Below are 15,519 nucleotides of genomic sequence, written 5' to 3'. Positions count from 1 at the left end.
TCTGGCGGATTTTGTGTATGCATTTTCCATTAACCCTCAGAAATTCTCAAAGGCATGCATCCTTTAAATGGAGAAGAAATCCAGAGGATCCAAGATTACCAGCTATCCTGTTACTTGAAGGGAATCTTTTGTTTCCAGTTTGGGGATTCATGGAGAAGATGAGGTGTTAAAGCCATAACAGCGAGATATTCTTTTTGATGGTTGAAATAATAGATGATCTGTTTATTAAAATTGGCAGAAACCCCTGGATGGAGCTCTTCCTTCTGCTCAGAACATTCAATCCCAGATTGCCCATTGACAGGGAACTCCTACTGCTTCATTGTTACGATTTCCTATAAGTGTGTAAAGAAACCCTTCCGTTTTGGATGGCTTCTAGTTATTAAGAGTCATCCTTTCTGGCATTTGCTGAATCCCAAAAGCATTGAGACTTGCTCCTTAGATGGGAGACTTGGGAAACAGTCCTGCTTGTTCCATCTTTATCCTTGACCAAACTTCCCCGTATGCAATCATGTCTCAAAAAAAAGAAGAAAAAAAGCAAGAGTAATCCTTCCTATCATCTTCTCATCTTCCAAAGGCCATTTGTTGGTTGATGACACTACAGAATTTGCAGTGTCCTTAAACACTTGGTGGAGCAAACATCTCTCCATTGACTCTTTAATTGGGCTGAAGCACCCTGATGAAGGGTCTTTATTTAGCCTTTTCATTGAGTTATTTGTCAGAAAGCTAGGGCCTAGGGATTTCAGAACGAACAAAAAGAACTCAGTAACTTTCTAAGACTCTGCTCCAAAATCCAAAGGAAGAAAAAAAATGCCTGGAGAAATTAATTTAAAGATAAATATCAGACAGATCTGGGAAATTGCTGGAAATGAATGTACTTACAGATGTCACCTTTCCGAAGGCAGTTAAGATTCTTGAATTTCATTTCCCTCATTACAGTTTGTGCCCATCGCCAAGGATGTATTCTTCCAGGAAAAGTAAAGGCAAATTTCTTGGCATTTGCTTTACATCCCCCCACTGGAAAACTCATTAAAGAGCCATTCCTGATGGTGACTGGAGATGTAAATGAAATGGCCTCCTTTTAGTATTTGGTTAAGATGGCCTAAATGTCTGGCGGTCATTAAAACTTCCCCAAGCAGCATTCATAATAATAAACCAAAGTTGCCGATGGGCGACATCATTAAAGCTCTTGTCAGTAGTCACCATTGGAGGGGAAATGGAAATCAGGTTGCATCAGAACGCATTCACTTTTAAACCATGGCTTCAGCTCCAGTTTTTGGGGTGGAGGATAGGTTCCCAAGTCTCTTTACTGAGTTTTTAATCGAGTTGCTATTCCACTCTTTCTTTTATGGAGCCATAGAAGTGTCTGTAATGAAAGATTAAAATGGTCCTATGCAGTGGTTTGTGGTGGCTATGCCCAAATAAAATATGACAGCTCTCTCGTAGGGCCTATATGTAAGCAGAGGGAGCTCCCTAACAAGCCGAATTACGCCCTCAGCCATGCATACTGATTGCAAATTGTGTGGGTTCTCCTGGATGCCATAAAAAAAGAGAAAAGGTGTGTGTGTGTGTGTGTGTGTGTGCGCATGTGCGCGTGTGTGAGAGAGAGATTTTTTTTTTCTCCCAACTGATTATGAACCTTACCCACAGCAAGCAATGGAGAAACCACGTTCAAATTTCCTGTAGCAGAGGACACACACACACACACACACACACTTACACACTGACAGGCTAATGGCTACTTTCCCAAAGAGTGGTTAGAAAGAAGTAGTAAATGGGACTGTGTTGATGCCGTGAGAAGACCCGGGCAAAGATCAAGATACCCAGCAACATATCGGATAACACATAATTGGCGGGTCACAGCCAAATGAGTGTAGTCATGCATCGCTGGGCAGGCCTTTGCCGGTGATAAAGACACTTGTAAACAATTCAGTCCCAGAACATAGCAATAATATGTTGATCCGGCGTGTAATGAGGTGTCCCTGGAATCAATAAGCAGTGCTGGAGAGCAGGGAGCAAGGGCAGTGGCTGTCTTTTTGATGACCTTTCCTCACCACCAAGGACCCCATCTCCCCTGAAGAGGACTTTTCTCATTTTGCAGCCGGCTCCGAGTGTCAGAACTTCCATTCGCAGCCGGCAAATGAACAGCCAGGCCCTGCATGCTAATGAAGTCCGGGCTATTTTGCACCTTTTCATCCGCACATTATGCTCTTGACTCTGGAGAAGGTGGGAATTAGGCCGGACCCCGGTGTCAGACTGCCTGATGGCTCGGCTCCGGAAAACTGGTAATTGAAGCTGATGACTGATGCGAGGGAGGCCTGAATTTGGAAATAAACAGTTTCAAGCACTGCATGTCATTTCTAGAGAGACTGCTGCGAGAATGGAAATGAGCTCTGTTTCTTGAATCTAATGCAGTTTCTCAGCGGGAAAAACACCGTCTTTTAGACAACAATGCCAGTCATTAAGATTTAAATGTTCTGGCGATAATAGAAGCACTGGCCTCCCTGTTCACAAACAGCACTTATGTAAATGTCTTTCAACACCCAGATCTACATTTAATCCACGCCCAAGAAGATAACTGTGTCGGAAAGCGGAAGCAAATGCAATTCTTAGTCTATAAATATCATTCATAAGGAGAGAGAGGAAAACAGTAAAATTGTTTGCCTAGATGTCACAGAGCCCGGCCTGTCAGCGCCGGCGGGAACGGCGACTCCCTGTCAGAACAATGAGAAGACGTCGGGAAGTGTCCAATAAAACACCCGGAAGCCACACTTTTACTGGTTCTTTGTGCATCGCTGCATTTCCTTCCAGATACTTCCACCCCCCTCACCCCACCCCCGTCCTAGCCTTTCATGTCTAAGTGGCCCAAATATTTCCTAGCTTAGATGCAGAATCTATGTGGAGAGAAGTCCAAATCTGGACCCTTCGTTTGTAATCTTTTAAAAAGAAGTTCCTTCGTCGGGTATTTATTTCATTTTCTAGTCCCATCCCTGGGTTGTCACAAAACCCCAGACCAAACATGACATACTATTTTATCCCCTCTCCCCAGTCTGGCCAGATTAATCGGACATTGTGTTGCTTATGCAAAAAGGAGAGCTCATAACCCACACACAGCCTTTTGTGTTTTAAGAGGCTTAAAAATATCATTTTTTACTAGCATCCCTCCAGCCCAGTTTTTCCTGTGCAGGTGAGACACCTTCAGGGAGAAAATTATGAGCCTGGAGAAGAGGCGAATGAGGCCAGGGGTATTTATCATGGCAGGCCGGAGCGATTCATGAATAACCATCGGTTTGCTCTTTTCTCAATTCTCTTCCCTACCAGAAGTGAGATTTTGATACTTCGGGCCTTTTTCAATTTAATGGTGACATACAGGATTCTCACAGGCAGGCTTTGGTTTGTTAGCGACATCAAGGATATCAGCACAACTTGAGAGAAGCCGGAGACGGCTGGGGTGTCATTGTCACTTCAGTTTAAAGGTAGCAAGCCTATCTCACAAAGGATCAACACTGAATTATTTCAACATTTCAAAAATATAGATAAGCAATGCATTTCTAATAGCGTACTTGGGGATACTAGATACATCAATGAATATTCAGCAATCCTTTGCATGAAATATATGAAACTCAATGAGAAAAAGGATACATTTTAAAAACACACACATACTGGCACACCTACCCCTCACTGTGACAATGTCCCTGTGTCTCATGGGGTCTCCCACAACATAATGGCTAGAAAAGAGGGAGAAAATTGGGGTCACTAAAATGGGATAATGATAACTGCATGGCCTTCTGTGCATGGTGTACACATACACCAGGGATTCAATATGTATACAGTGATTCTTTCCGTGGCCAGGGTGGCATTGATTTTTTTAAAAGCTTTTATGTGTATTTCCTCACTGGACTCTCATCACAAACCTATGGCACAAAGGTTTATTTTATTAACATGTAAGAAAAGGGAGCTAAGAGGAATGAGATGATTTTTCTAAGATCACACAGCAAATAGAGTAGTAAAGCCAGGATTGGAACTTCTGTTTTTAACATCTGCCATGTTGTTATTTCTCTAAGTCCATGCTCCCCTGTGTAGACGCTACCAGTAAAGGAAGTTATGTAGTATTTGGCTATTTGTACTTTCATTTTTCACAAGCACTACCTCTTCTGTTGCTGTTATGAAGTTGACATTGTTCTGATGCAGAAGCAGGACATGCGAGGCCAGTTGTTCCGAGGAAGAATAACCAAGAGCAAGATTTTTGCCAGGCTTTAATGGCCACTGGAGGTGACTGTTACACAGTGAAAGCATCCTTTTGTGTGGAGAGCATTGCCCCTATAAAAAAAGCAGTGAATCAGCATAGATTAAGGGTCACAATCATGGACTTGGCTTTGGTTCAAATCCTGGCTCCATCACTGTCTCAGTAGTAACAGAAAAGCAGAGTGGGTCATTTCTCATTCATGTGACAGGAATTCCGGAAGGAGGTAGTCAAGGGTGTCTAGGGTGGAAAAGAACAGGCCTGTGACACGATCAATAGCCCGCATTCCTATTGTCTCCCTATTCTACCCTTTTGGGACTTCATTTCCATCTCAAGTTTGCTTCGGGCCTATGTCATGGCTCTACAACTTGAGTCATCACATTTTAAGGGGGAAGATGGGAGGAGAGCAAGGCAAGGCATCAGATGGTCATTGTCCTTTCAAGGAGCTTCACAGGAAGCACCTCTACCCCTCAACTACATCTATAGCTCAACTGTAAGAGCTTTCATGTGGCTATTTCTACCTACAAAGAAGGCTGGAAAGGGGAGATTGGAAGCTGACAAGTTGCTGCTCCCTCCAGTCTGGGTTCTCTTACTGAGGAAGAAGAGAACAGATACTGTGTAATTAATGAGAAGGAGTTCGCTGCCATCAACATTTACTAGATGTGTGAATACAGGCTAGTCTCAGTTGATTTACCTGCCACTTAGGAAAAAATAGTGGCTTCTTTCTCACTACTATACCAAGGAGGGGTTGTGAGAATAAAGTTAAATATTTTGCATGAAGTACCCATTGCAGTCCTAGGCACATAAATATTAGGAGACAGTGACCTAAGAAATGAGGTCCTCAAATATGCTCAGCTTTTCTGCAGATTTTGGAAATGCAAATTAAAATCTCAACAGGACGTCATGTTTCTCTCCCTTCTAATTGACAAAAATTAAAATGAACAATAATGCACACTGTTGGCAAGTTTATGGGGAAATGGGCACTTGTAAGCTCCTAGAGAGATAATTGGAACAATGGTTTGGAGGGCAATTTGGCAGCAGTCCTCCTATGATAATCCACCCTAGGGAAATACTTGCGCAAAAGTATAAGGAGACCTGTCTGACAATGGTCACTGAAGTACTGCTTGGATTAGCAAAAAAAAAAAAAAAAAAAAGAAAACAAAAAATCCAAAAAAACCCAAAGAAACAGCAAAAACTGAACATATCCAAAAGAGGAATGTTTAATTGAACTGTAGTGCATTCATACCAAGGCCCACTATGCAGAAAATTTAGAAGAAAGAAGAAGATCTGTGTGTAGGTAGTGACAAGGAAAGAGAAAAGGGAAGAAACGTGAAGATTTTTTTGTTTGTTTTAAATATTTTATTTATTTATTTGTCAGAGAGAGAGAGAGCACAGGCAGACAGAGTGGTAGGCAGAGGCAGAGGGAGAAGCAGGCTTCCTGCCGAGCAAGGAGCCCAATGTGGGACTCGATCCCAGGACGCTGGGATCATGACCTGAGTCAAAGGCAGCCACTTAACCAACTGAACCACCCAGGCATCCCTGAAGATGTTGTTCAATGAAAATAGTAAGTTACAGAATGACATGTAGAATATAATGTCATATATTTAAGTCATTCTATACTGTACTCTAAATCTCTCTTTTCTGTTTCTCTCTCTATATCTGTATCTCTCTCTCTCTCTCTCTCTCTCTCTCTATATATATATATATATATATATATATACACTGTTGGGTTGGTGGCTCCGGGAGTGCAGGAGGAACAACAGAAATGACCGCTGGGGCCGCCATCTTCCAGCCCCCTTGTCCCCCTTCTTCAACCCTTGACTCTCCTGCCAAAAGGATGTATGCCCAGGTCACATCTCCATAGGTAACCCAATACCTATGCAGGAAACAGAAGTATCAGGACCCCCCCACCCCTACCCTCTGATCACCAAATACCCTACCATATATGAATGTGAGCCCATGCCCTGCCTTGGCCCAATAAAAGACTCCCATCGCCTCCCTCCCAGCACGTCTTCTCCAACTCTGCTTTCCAGAGTCCCAGAATCTTGCCCAAGGGTGCCCACCTCCTCCCAGCACGACTTTCCTGGCTCCCCTTCTCCTGAGCCCTGAAACTTCGCCAGAGAGTGCCTTTAATAAATCTTGCCTTGTGCCCACCTTGTCTGGTGTTGTTTATCTCACCCACGAAACTTTACATATACTATATATATGGATATTGGTACATATAGGCATACATAGGTATACATATGTAGATACTTATAATTGTGTAGCTAGTGGTCTAGAAAAGAATGCACCCAACATTGATCACTTCTTGACTTGGAAAAGGGAAGTGGTCAAAGAAACTTAATCTTTAGCCTCATCTGTAATGATTTACTTAAATGATTTTTTGGGGGAGATACAGTATACTTTATTGATGGTACATGATAAGATAGGGGTTCCCAAGCTCCTTCCTTTCTTCAAGGGGTCTGAGATGGAAACTGTGGAGGTCAGGAGATTCTCAGTGCGTTGGGAGATGAGTTGAGGCAAGTACTCCCCTGCGGCTGAGGATCTCTCTCTTCTTCTTGCTCTTACTGGGGCTGGTGGTCCAGGGGGTTTTCTTACTCCTTGGAGGCCATGTGGACCATAATGTCCACCTTCTGGTTGCTATAACTAAATTCATTGTCATACCAGGAAATTAGGTTGACAAGGTGGTCATTGTGAGCATGTCAGCCCAGTATTGAAGGAGGAAGAGTAGGTGTCACTGTTAAAGTCACAGGAGACAATCTGGTCTTCAGTGTAGGCCTGCATGCCCTTGAGGGGCCCTCTGTTGCCTGCTTCACCACCTTCTTGATGTTGTCATATCTGGAAGCTTTCTCCAGGTAGTAGGTCAGATCCACGACTGACACATTGAGGGTGGGAACTCAGAAGGCCATGATGGTGAGCTTCCCATTCAGCTCAGGGATGACTTTACCTAAAACCTTGGCAGTGCCAAGTAGTAGGGATGATGTTTGGGGCAGCTGCTCAGCCACCACACCACAGTTTCGTTTCCCAGAGGGGCTTTCTATGGTCTTCTGGGTAGCAGTGATTCCATGGACTGTGGCCATAAGTCCCTCCATGATGCTGAGGTTGTCATAGATGACCTTGGTCAGAGGGGCCAAGTGGCATTGCTGACAGTCTTGAAGGAGCTGTCATACTTTTCATGGTTCACGTTCATCACAAACATGGGGGCATCAGCAGAATGCGCAGATATGATGACCTTGGCTCCACCTTTCAAGTGAGCCTCAGTGTTCTCCATGGTGGTGAAGACCCCAGTGGACTCCACAACATACTCAGCACCAGCATCACCCCTTTTGATGCAGGGATCTCACTCCTGAAAGATGGAGATAGGCTTTCCACTGATGACAATTTTCCTTTTCTCAGTCTTGATTGTGCTATGGAATTTGCTGTGGTTGGAATCATACTAGAATATGTAGACCATGTAGTTGAGGTCTATGAAGAGGTCATTCATGGTGACAATATCCACTCTGCCAGAATGGTAGGCAGACCTGGTAACCATCTGCCCAATAAGGCCAAATCCATTTACTCTGACCTTCACCATCGTGTTTTGGGACACAGCTGACACTGCACCAGAAAATGCAGCTGTCTACTGAACAGGGAGGAGCAGAAAGCCATGATCTTTTTAAGTATACATTTTTATTTGTAATATTATTGGAAGGGAATTTTCCATGGGTCTTGTATTTATACTTCATGTCTTGTGGGTATAGACACCAACAGCTTTTTTTCCCAGACTATCTGTTCAAGGATGTCTGTACAGCAAACAGTTTTGGAAGACAGGGATGGTCTCTTTCTGAGACAAGGATAGGTTTGTCTGCTGGCCAATGTAGTAAGGATAATGCCTCCCTCTGGGAAAAAGTTTGAGCAGTTTGCTTGTAGCCCCTTTAAAAGACTGAGATTTCCTAAGCCTAAAGTCACTCAGGTCTGTTGCAAACCAAGTGTGTGTGCTGCATCCACCTGTGCTCAACCCCATGCCACCCCCGTGGCACTTAGGAGTCAAAAGGAACTCATGAAAACACGAAGCTCATAATTTCTGGGAGTAATAAAGTCCTTTGTCTCTGACCTGGGAGTCTTATGTCTTCCACTGGCATCCATGAGATTGTGGCAGGCTAAAATCTCAGCATGTTTACAACGTAGTGTAAATACTGAATAAGTGGACTCACATGTAACCAGCACCAGATCCAGGAAAAGACCATCACTAGCATTACAAAAATCTCCTTGATGTACCCTTCAGTCAATATCTTCAAGGGTAACATGCTTTTATCTACAGCATGGATTAGTTTTTACCTGTTTCAAGTTTTACATAAATGGTATATATTCTTTTGTGTACATTTCTTGCAATATTATGTTTGTAAGATTTATTCACTCATTTTGTTACAGGTAGTTCATCATTATCATTGCTGTGTCAGAAAACCACAATTTACATATCTATTTTTTAAAAAGATTTTATTTATTTGACAGAAAGAGCAAGAGCGAGAGCAGGAACACAAGCAAGGGGAGTGGGAGAAACAGGCTTCCTGTAGAGCAGGGAGCTTGGTGTGGGGCTTGATCCTAGTCAGTGTGAGTTATGGCTTGAAGTTTGTTCCAGTGGAAGAAATGGGAGTTGGGCTATTATATTTTTGCACTCATCAACCATTGTCCAAGGTGGCTTTGGGTGTGGGGACACAAACTCCCAAGCACTTCCAGCTTCTCAGTGGAGCACCAGCAAGGTCTGCTTCTGAGTCTATTAGATGTCTCAGACTGAATATGTCCAAAACTTTTGACACCCCTCCTCCAACTCCCATCCCACAACTCCATCTTTTTAGTTACTTACACAGAGCTCCTTGGAGTCATCCATGACTCTTTCTGTCACACTCCTGGTCAATATATCAAAAAATCAGGTTGGCTCTATGTCTAAAATATATCCAGAATCTTCTCATCACCTCCACTGCTACCCTGTTAAGACACTATTGTGTCTCACTGGAACAACTACCTGAACTTCTTTGTTTGTCTCCAGGTGTCTATGCTTCAACCTTACCCCACGCATCTCTTCTCAGCAAAGCAGAATGAAAAATCCTGTAAAAGTGGAAGTCATCCTGTTACTCCTCTGATCTGGTCTTTCACTGGCTCTCCACATCCTTAGCATAAGTCAAGACCCTCACACAATGGCTTACAAGGTGGTCCCCTCTATCCCCTACCTGGTTACTTCTTGCTCTTCTCTCCTACTGCAGTCCGTCACTGCCTGTGGCTGCATGCTCTCCTGGCTGTCTCCTGAACACACCAGGTCTGAGACTAGCTGATCCCTCTCTTCTGCCTGCTACAGTTTCCTCCCAGATAATCACACGTTCCCTCCCTCATCTCCTTCAAGATGGCTCAGCGTCACTTCAGGGAATTCTGCCTAGTCAGGGCTATTTAAAATTAACTCTTCTCCATTTCCCTGTACTCCCTATCTCTTTTACCTTGTTCTTTTTTCTCCTTTACACCATATAACTCACTGTCTTATGTGGATTATTCACTTGTGCCTCCTCCCACTAGAAGATAAACCCCATGAGGACAGAAATTTTGTGTTTAGTTCACTGATGTATACCAAGCTCCTGGAATAGTTCAGATATGCAGTTTATGCTTAATAAATATTTGCCAAGTGAATGAATGTACTTCTGTAGACTTTAATTTAATGATACTATCTCAAAGGAATATGTTTGGATTCAAGACCAGCAGTCTTTTAAGTTGTGCCCCTTCAGTGACCAGTCAATGGATATAGATTGTCCCCAAGGAGGAGCAGTTACTTGGGCCAGGCAGCTTCCTTCAACTAATGGCCGTTTCTGGGGAGAGACTCAACAGTAAGTCCTAAGTAGGCATCTGCCATGCCACCATACAGTGAGTGCCTCAGTCATAAAGGGGGACTCTGGATGGTCTCACAGCATCCACCATAGAATGCCCCTTGTCCTCTGAGGTGCACTTGCTGCATATCCATTCACCCCTTCAGGATTCTCCTCAGTTTTTTTTTTGTTTTTGTTTTTGATTTTGTTTTTCCTGGAGAAATGTAATTACAAGAGTAAAATTAGTCAGATGAACCTGGTGCTCCACCTGTCTTAGGACCGCAGTTGATACTCATTTTTCCCCTCCCTTGCTTTCCATTCTTGATTTCTCTCAGTCTCAGCCAGCACCTCTCCTGGCCTCAGTGGCTTACCTGATGGGGTAACCCAGGAAGAATCAACTCTGTAGAGTCTGAGCCTCTAGTGGAGTCTGCCCTTTGCAGATTGTTGCTGCTCTTGTCCACTTACCATCAAAACTGGTCAGGGAAAGACGAAGAAGCACCCAGTGGTCACCTGGGTACCCTGCATGTTCTTCCTTACCCCACTATAGAATAGCAGCCCTGCCTCTTCCTGATCAGGGTCAGTTACCCTGCTAGAATGGTGACCCATCTCCTGGCTTGCTAGTCTTTTAGCATGAGGATCCTAAAGTTGGTGTTCATACCTTAAAGCTTAATGGGATACTTTCATCTCCTGGTGGAGTGTTCCCCTTCTTAGGAACCAGAATGTCTAGAAACACAGAACCTAGAATTACAGGGACAGAAGTACAGTTTCTCCAAGTAAATCACTGGAAGTGATGGTGTATGGGGCCACTTCTATGTTCACTCCAGACCTATTGATTTTATCTACTAGAAACACAGTACTACATAATATAATGGTCATTGACTTAGGATATGTGCTACATTCTAGAGGACGGAGATTCATTCTTGCATGATGTTATTTCTCAGCTGGCACACTGGTTGTGCCTTGAAAGTATCATTTAACTACTCCGTCACACTGCCAGTTTCTTTGTGATAGTGAATGCAGTAGAACCAGTAGACCCATGGACATGAGACACTGGTGGACCACCTTTGCTGTAAAGTAGGTCTTTTGGTTCAATATGACATAATGAGGGATCTTGTATTGGTGGATCAAATGCTCTGTAAGCCCTATAAGCATGCTTTAGGCTGAGACCTTGAGGACAGGACAAGCAAACTTGTACTTGGAATGTGTGTTGCTTTGGTCAAGATGAATAGCCACGCCTTTTGGAATAGAAGATGTCTAGCATAATTAACCTGCTATGAAGTAGCTGGTTAGTCTCCTTGAGGAATTGTGCCATAATAGGACCATTGGTTCCTGTGGTTGGCATATTGGACATTCAGTAGCAGCATTAGTCAGTGCGAGAGAAAATACGTTCTGTTGAGCCCATGCGTGACCCTTACACTTGCCACCATTCCCTTTCAGTTCACATACTTATTTGGACAGCACTGGAATAGTTGATGATAGAGGAAGGCTGAGCCATTTGTCTATTGGATCTTTTACTGTCTTTTCTGTGATGGACATTAACATAAAATATGAAAGTCATTATATTTCATACTCACTTCAATATGTCTATTCACATGCTTCTATCTCAGAGGATCCATCCATGTGGTTCAGGTATTAGCTTATGGAGAGAAACTGGTGGTGGATGGCATGGAATGGCCACTTGCTTATGTCATTACCTGCCCCTCTGGACCTGTTCATGCCTCATCCTGGATCTGCCTTGTCCATCTTACAAGGGATTGCTGTTGGGCCCACCCTTTCTTAAGACTCTGAGTCTCATAGAACCCAGTTTATTGCAGGCTATTCTGGCTGCAGAGTGGCTTGCTGCTTCATTTATCATGTATTCAATTTTCGCCTGCCCCACAGAATACTACCAACAGCAATTTTCCTCCCATCTTTTTTTTTATTGCAGTAAAATACCCAAACCATAAAGTTAACCATCTTAACCATTTTTGACTATACAACTCAGTGGTAATAAGTACATTCTTATTGTTGGGCAACCATCACCACCATCCATCTCCACATACTTTTCATCCTGCAGAACTGAAACTCTGTGCTCACTGAAGAGTAACTCCCCTTTCTCCTCTCTCCCTGACCCTGGCAACCACCATTCTACTATCTGTCTCTGTGACTACTCTGTGTACCTTGAAAGTAGAATCATACAATATCTGTCCTTTAGTGTCTGTCTTATTTCACTTAGCATAATGTGCTCAAGTATCATCTGTGTTGCAGCATATGTCAGAATTCCTTTCCTTTTTAAGACCAAATAATATTCCATTTTATGTACTTACCACATTTCGAGGAGCAGGAGTTTTTTGGATAGTGTAAAATTCTGTACTGCTTACTTATTCTAGAACTCTAGAGTCTGTATTGTGATTCACTTGCTGGAAATTACATAAACTTCACTGGACATCTTTTCCCATTACATATACCTCAGATCTCCAGATCGTATGGCCCAAGTAGCAGGCCTGATCTGCTGCAGAGACTTTTTTTGCTCTGAGCCCCATTAAAGCTGGTAGCCTTTTGTGTCACTCAGTAAATGGGTTGGAGAGGTTTCCCAAATGGGGAATATTTACCCCCCAGAACCTGAATAGGTTTACCAGGCATTGTGTAGGATGCAATAATTTGTTCTTTCCCTTGAATGGGAAATTCCACCATGGCTCAGACCACTAAAAACTTCACTGACGGGTAGATTCCTGAACAGGGTTTATTTCACGTTGTCTCGAGCACATATATTGTACAACGTCTTGCTGATTCGATCCTATTAACTTAATGTCATTGATACATGGACCAATGTGATGCTCTTCAGGATGTCTAGCCAGTTGAAGTCTCTATGAACCTTAGAACACATAGTTCATAGGTTTAAGGGAGGGAGAGGTTTAAGGGAGGCTAAGCCCACAAATGCATACTGTTGTCATCTTGGGTGGATACAAACTGCTCTGGTTCTCATTTCTTATAAGTATGGAAAAGAAAATATCCTTCAAATCAATGGCTGCATGGCATGTAACCAAAGCATGTTAATCTGTGGTGCAGGTGCCACATCTATCACAGCTATCTTTGGGGCTATGACCTGGTTCCATTTGAACTTAATCCACAATTATCCTCCAATATCTTTCTTGGTTTGGCAGGATCAGATTCATGAATTAGATGAGAATATAATGGAGATGACCCGTCTTTCCTTTAATTGGTAATTCTTTCCAATAATTCATGCCATTTCCCCTGAATACGATATTGTCGCTGCTGTAACCTCTTGATAAAGAGCAGAGGGGGCTATGTCTGAGGGGCTATTTTATTTGGTCCTCCCCACCATGGTAGCTCTCACATTGTGAACAGAAGAACCAATGTGGGGATTGTGCCAACTGCCAAATATATCCATTTTATATTATTAGATAAGTCCATGGATTCAGTGAATCCAATAGGAGCCTAGCCAACACTACTTATAACTGCCCCAACCTAATTGGAAGACCACGATAGTGCTTCTGTTCCATGAATATCAAAATTGCATCAGACACTGTGTCCAAGAGCCTTCAAAATGTTTGGGAAACAATCCCTTTTCCAGAAGGTCAGCCTGTAGGGGATCAGATATGGCCACAACCCTTCCCAAGGAAGTATAAATTTAGGTCCCAATCTTATATTAAGGTTGGATTATGGAAATATTTTTAGGGGAGGTGTGTTTTTTTTCCCCCCTCTCCTGTCCATTGTCCATGTTGAGACAGGGACATTTGTGCTTTCTACTTTCATGGGGGACATTTTCTTTTCTAGTTTGCCTTATACTGAGGTATGATATTCTGCAAGGTGTTGTTTTATGTGGGGTGTTTCTGATTCCCCATGTAGTATGGGTCCTGTCTTCTGTCTTTATAGGCAAGTCATCAAAATGAAAGCTCTTTGCCACAGTTAGTGACATTTGGCTTTGGGTGAGATGATGGTTTCACTGTGTGCTTATCTCTCTGTCATCCTGATTTCACTTTGCTTTGGCTCCCGGAGATTTTGGTTGCTTTCTTTTTTTAAAAATTTTTTTAAATTTTTAAAATTAATTTATTTTTTAAATAAACATATAATGTATTTTTATCCCCAGAGGAACAGGTCTGTAAATCGCCAGGTTTACACACTTCACAGCACTCACCATAGCACATACCATCCCCAACGTCTATAACCCCACCACTGTCTCCCAACCCCCCTCCCCCCAGCAACCCTCAGTTTGTTTTGTGAGATTAAGAGTCACTTATGGTTTGTCTCCCTCCCAATCCCATCTTGTTTCATTTATTCTTCTCCTACCCCCTTAACCCCCCCATGTTGCATCTCCACTTCCTCATATCAGGGAGATCATATGATAGTTGTGTTTCTCCGATTGACTTATTTCACTAAGCATGATACCCTCTAGTTCCATCCACGTCGTCGCAAATGGCAAGATTTCATTTCTTTTGATGGCTGCATAGTATTCCGTTGTGTATATATACCACTTCTTCTTTATCCATTCATCTGTTGATGGACATCTAGGTTCTTTCCATAATTTGGCTATTGTAGACATTGCTGCTATAAACATTCAGGTGCACATGCCCCTTCGGATCACTACGTTTGTATCCTTAGGGTAAATACCCAGTAGTGCAATTGCTGGGTCATAGGGTAGTTCTATTTTCAACATTTTGAGGAAACTCCATGCTGTTTTCCAGAATGGTTGCACCAGCTTGCATTCCCACCAAAAGTGTAGGAGGGTTCCCCTTTCCCCGCATCCTTGCCAGCATCTGTCATTTCCAGACTTGTTAATTTTAGCCATTCTGACTGTTGTGAGGTGGTATCTCATTGTGGTTTTGATTTGTATTTCCCTGATGCCAAGTGATGTAGAGCATTTTTTCATGTGTCTGTTGGCCATCTGGATGTCTTCTTTGCAGAAATGTCTGTTCATGTCTTCTGCCCATTTCTCGATTGGATTATTTGTTCTTTGGGTGTTGAGTTTGCTAAGTTCTTTATAGATTTTGGACACTAGCCCTTTATCTGATATGTTGTTTGCAAATATCTTCTCCCATTCTGTCAGTTGTCTTTTGGTTTTGTTAACTGTTCCCTTTGCTGTGCAAAAGCTTTGATCTTGATGAAATCCCAATAGTTCATTTTTGCTCTTGCTTCCCTTGTCTTTGGCGACGTTCCTAGGAAGAAGTTGCTGCGGCTGAGGTTGAAGAGGTTGCTGCCTGTGTTCTCCTCAAGGATTTGGATGGATTCCTTTCTCACATTGAAGTCCTTCATCCATTTTGAGTCTATTTTCGTGTGCGGTGTGAGGAAATGGTCCAGTTTCATTTTTCTGCATGTGACTGTCCAATTTTCCCAACACCATTTGTTGAAGAGGCTGTCTTTTTTCCATTGGACATTCTTTCCTGCTTTGTCAAAGATGAGTTGACCATAGAGTTGAGGGTCTATTTCTGGGCTCTCTATTCTGTTCCATTG

At 42.9% G+C, this 15,519-nt stretch overlaps 1 pseudogene; it reads right to left on the bottom strand.

Annotated features, from left to right (window-relative positions):
- Positions 1-6,834: 6,834 nt before the first annotated feature.
- LOC116868753 lies at positions 6,835-7,814 on the bottom strand (annotated as a pseudogene).
- Between the last annotated feature and the right edge of the window lie 7,705 nt (positions 7,815-15,519).

This window comes from Lontra canadensis, unplaced genomic scaffold (assembly GCF_010015895.1).
Source record: "Lontra canadensis isolate GAN:19392208 unplaced genomic scaffold, GSC_riverotter_1.0 scaffold16, whole genome shotgun sequence".
Taxonomy (NCBI): Eukaryota; Metazoa; Chordata; class Mammalia; order Carnivora; family Mustelidae; genus Lontra; species Lontra canadensis.
The sequence above is the reverse complement of the archived record's forward strand: the minus strand, read 5'-3'. Positions and strand labels throughout refer to the sequence as shown.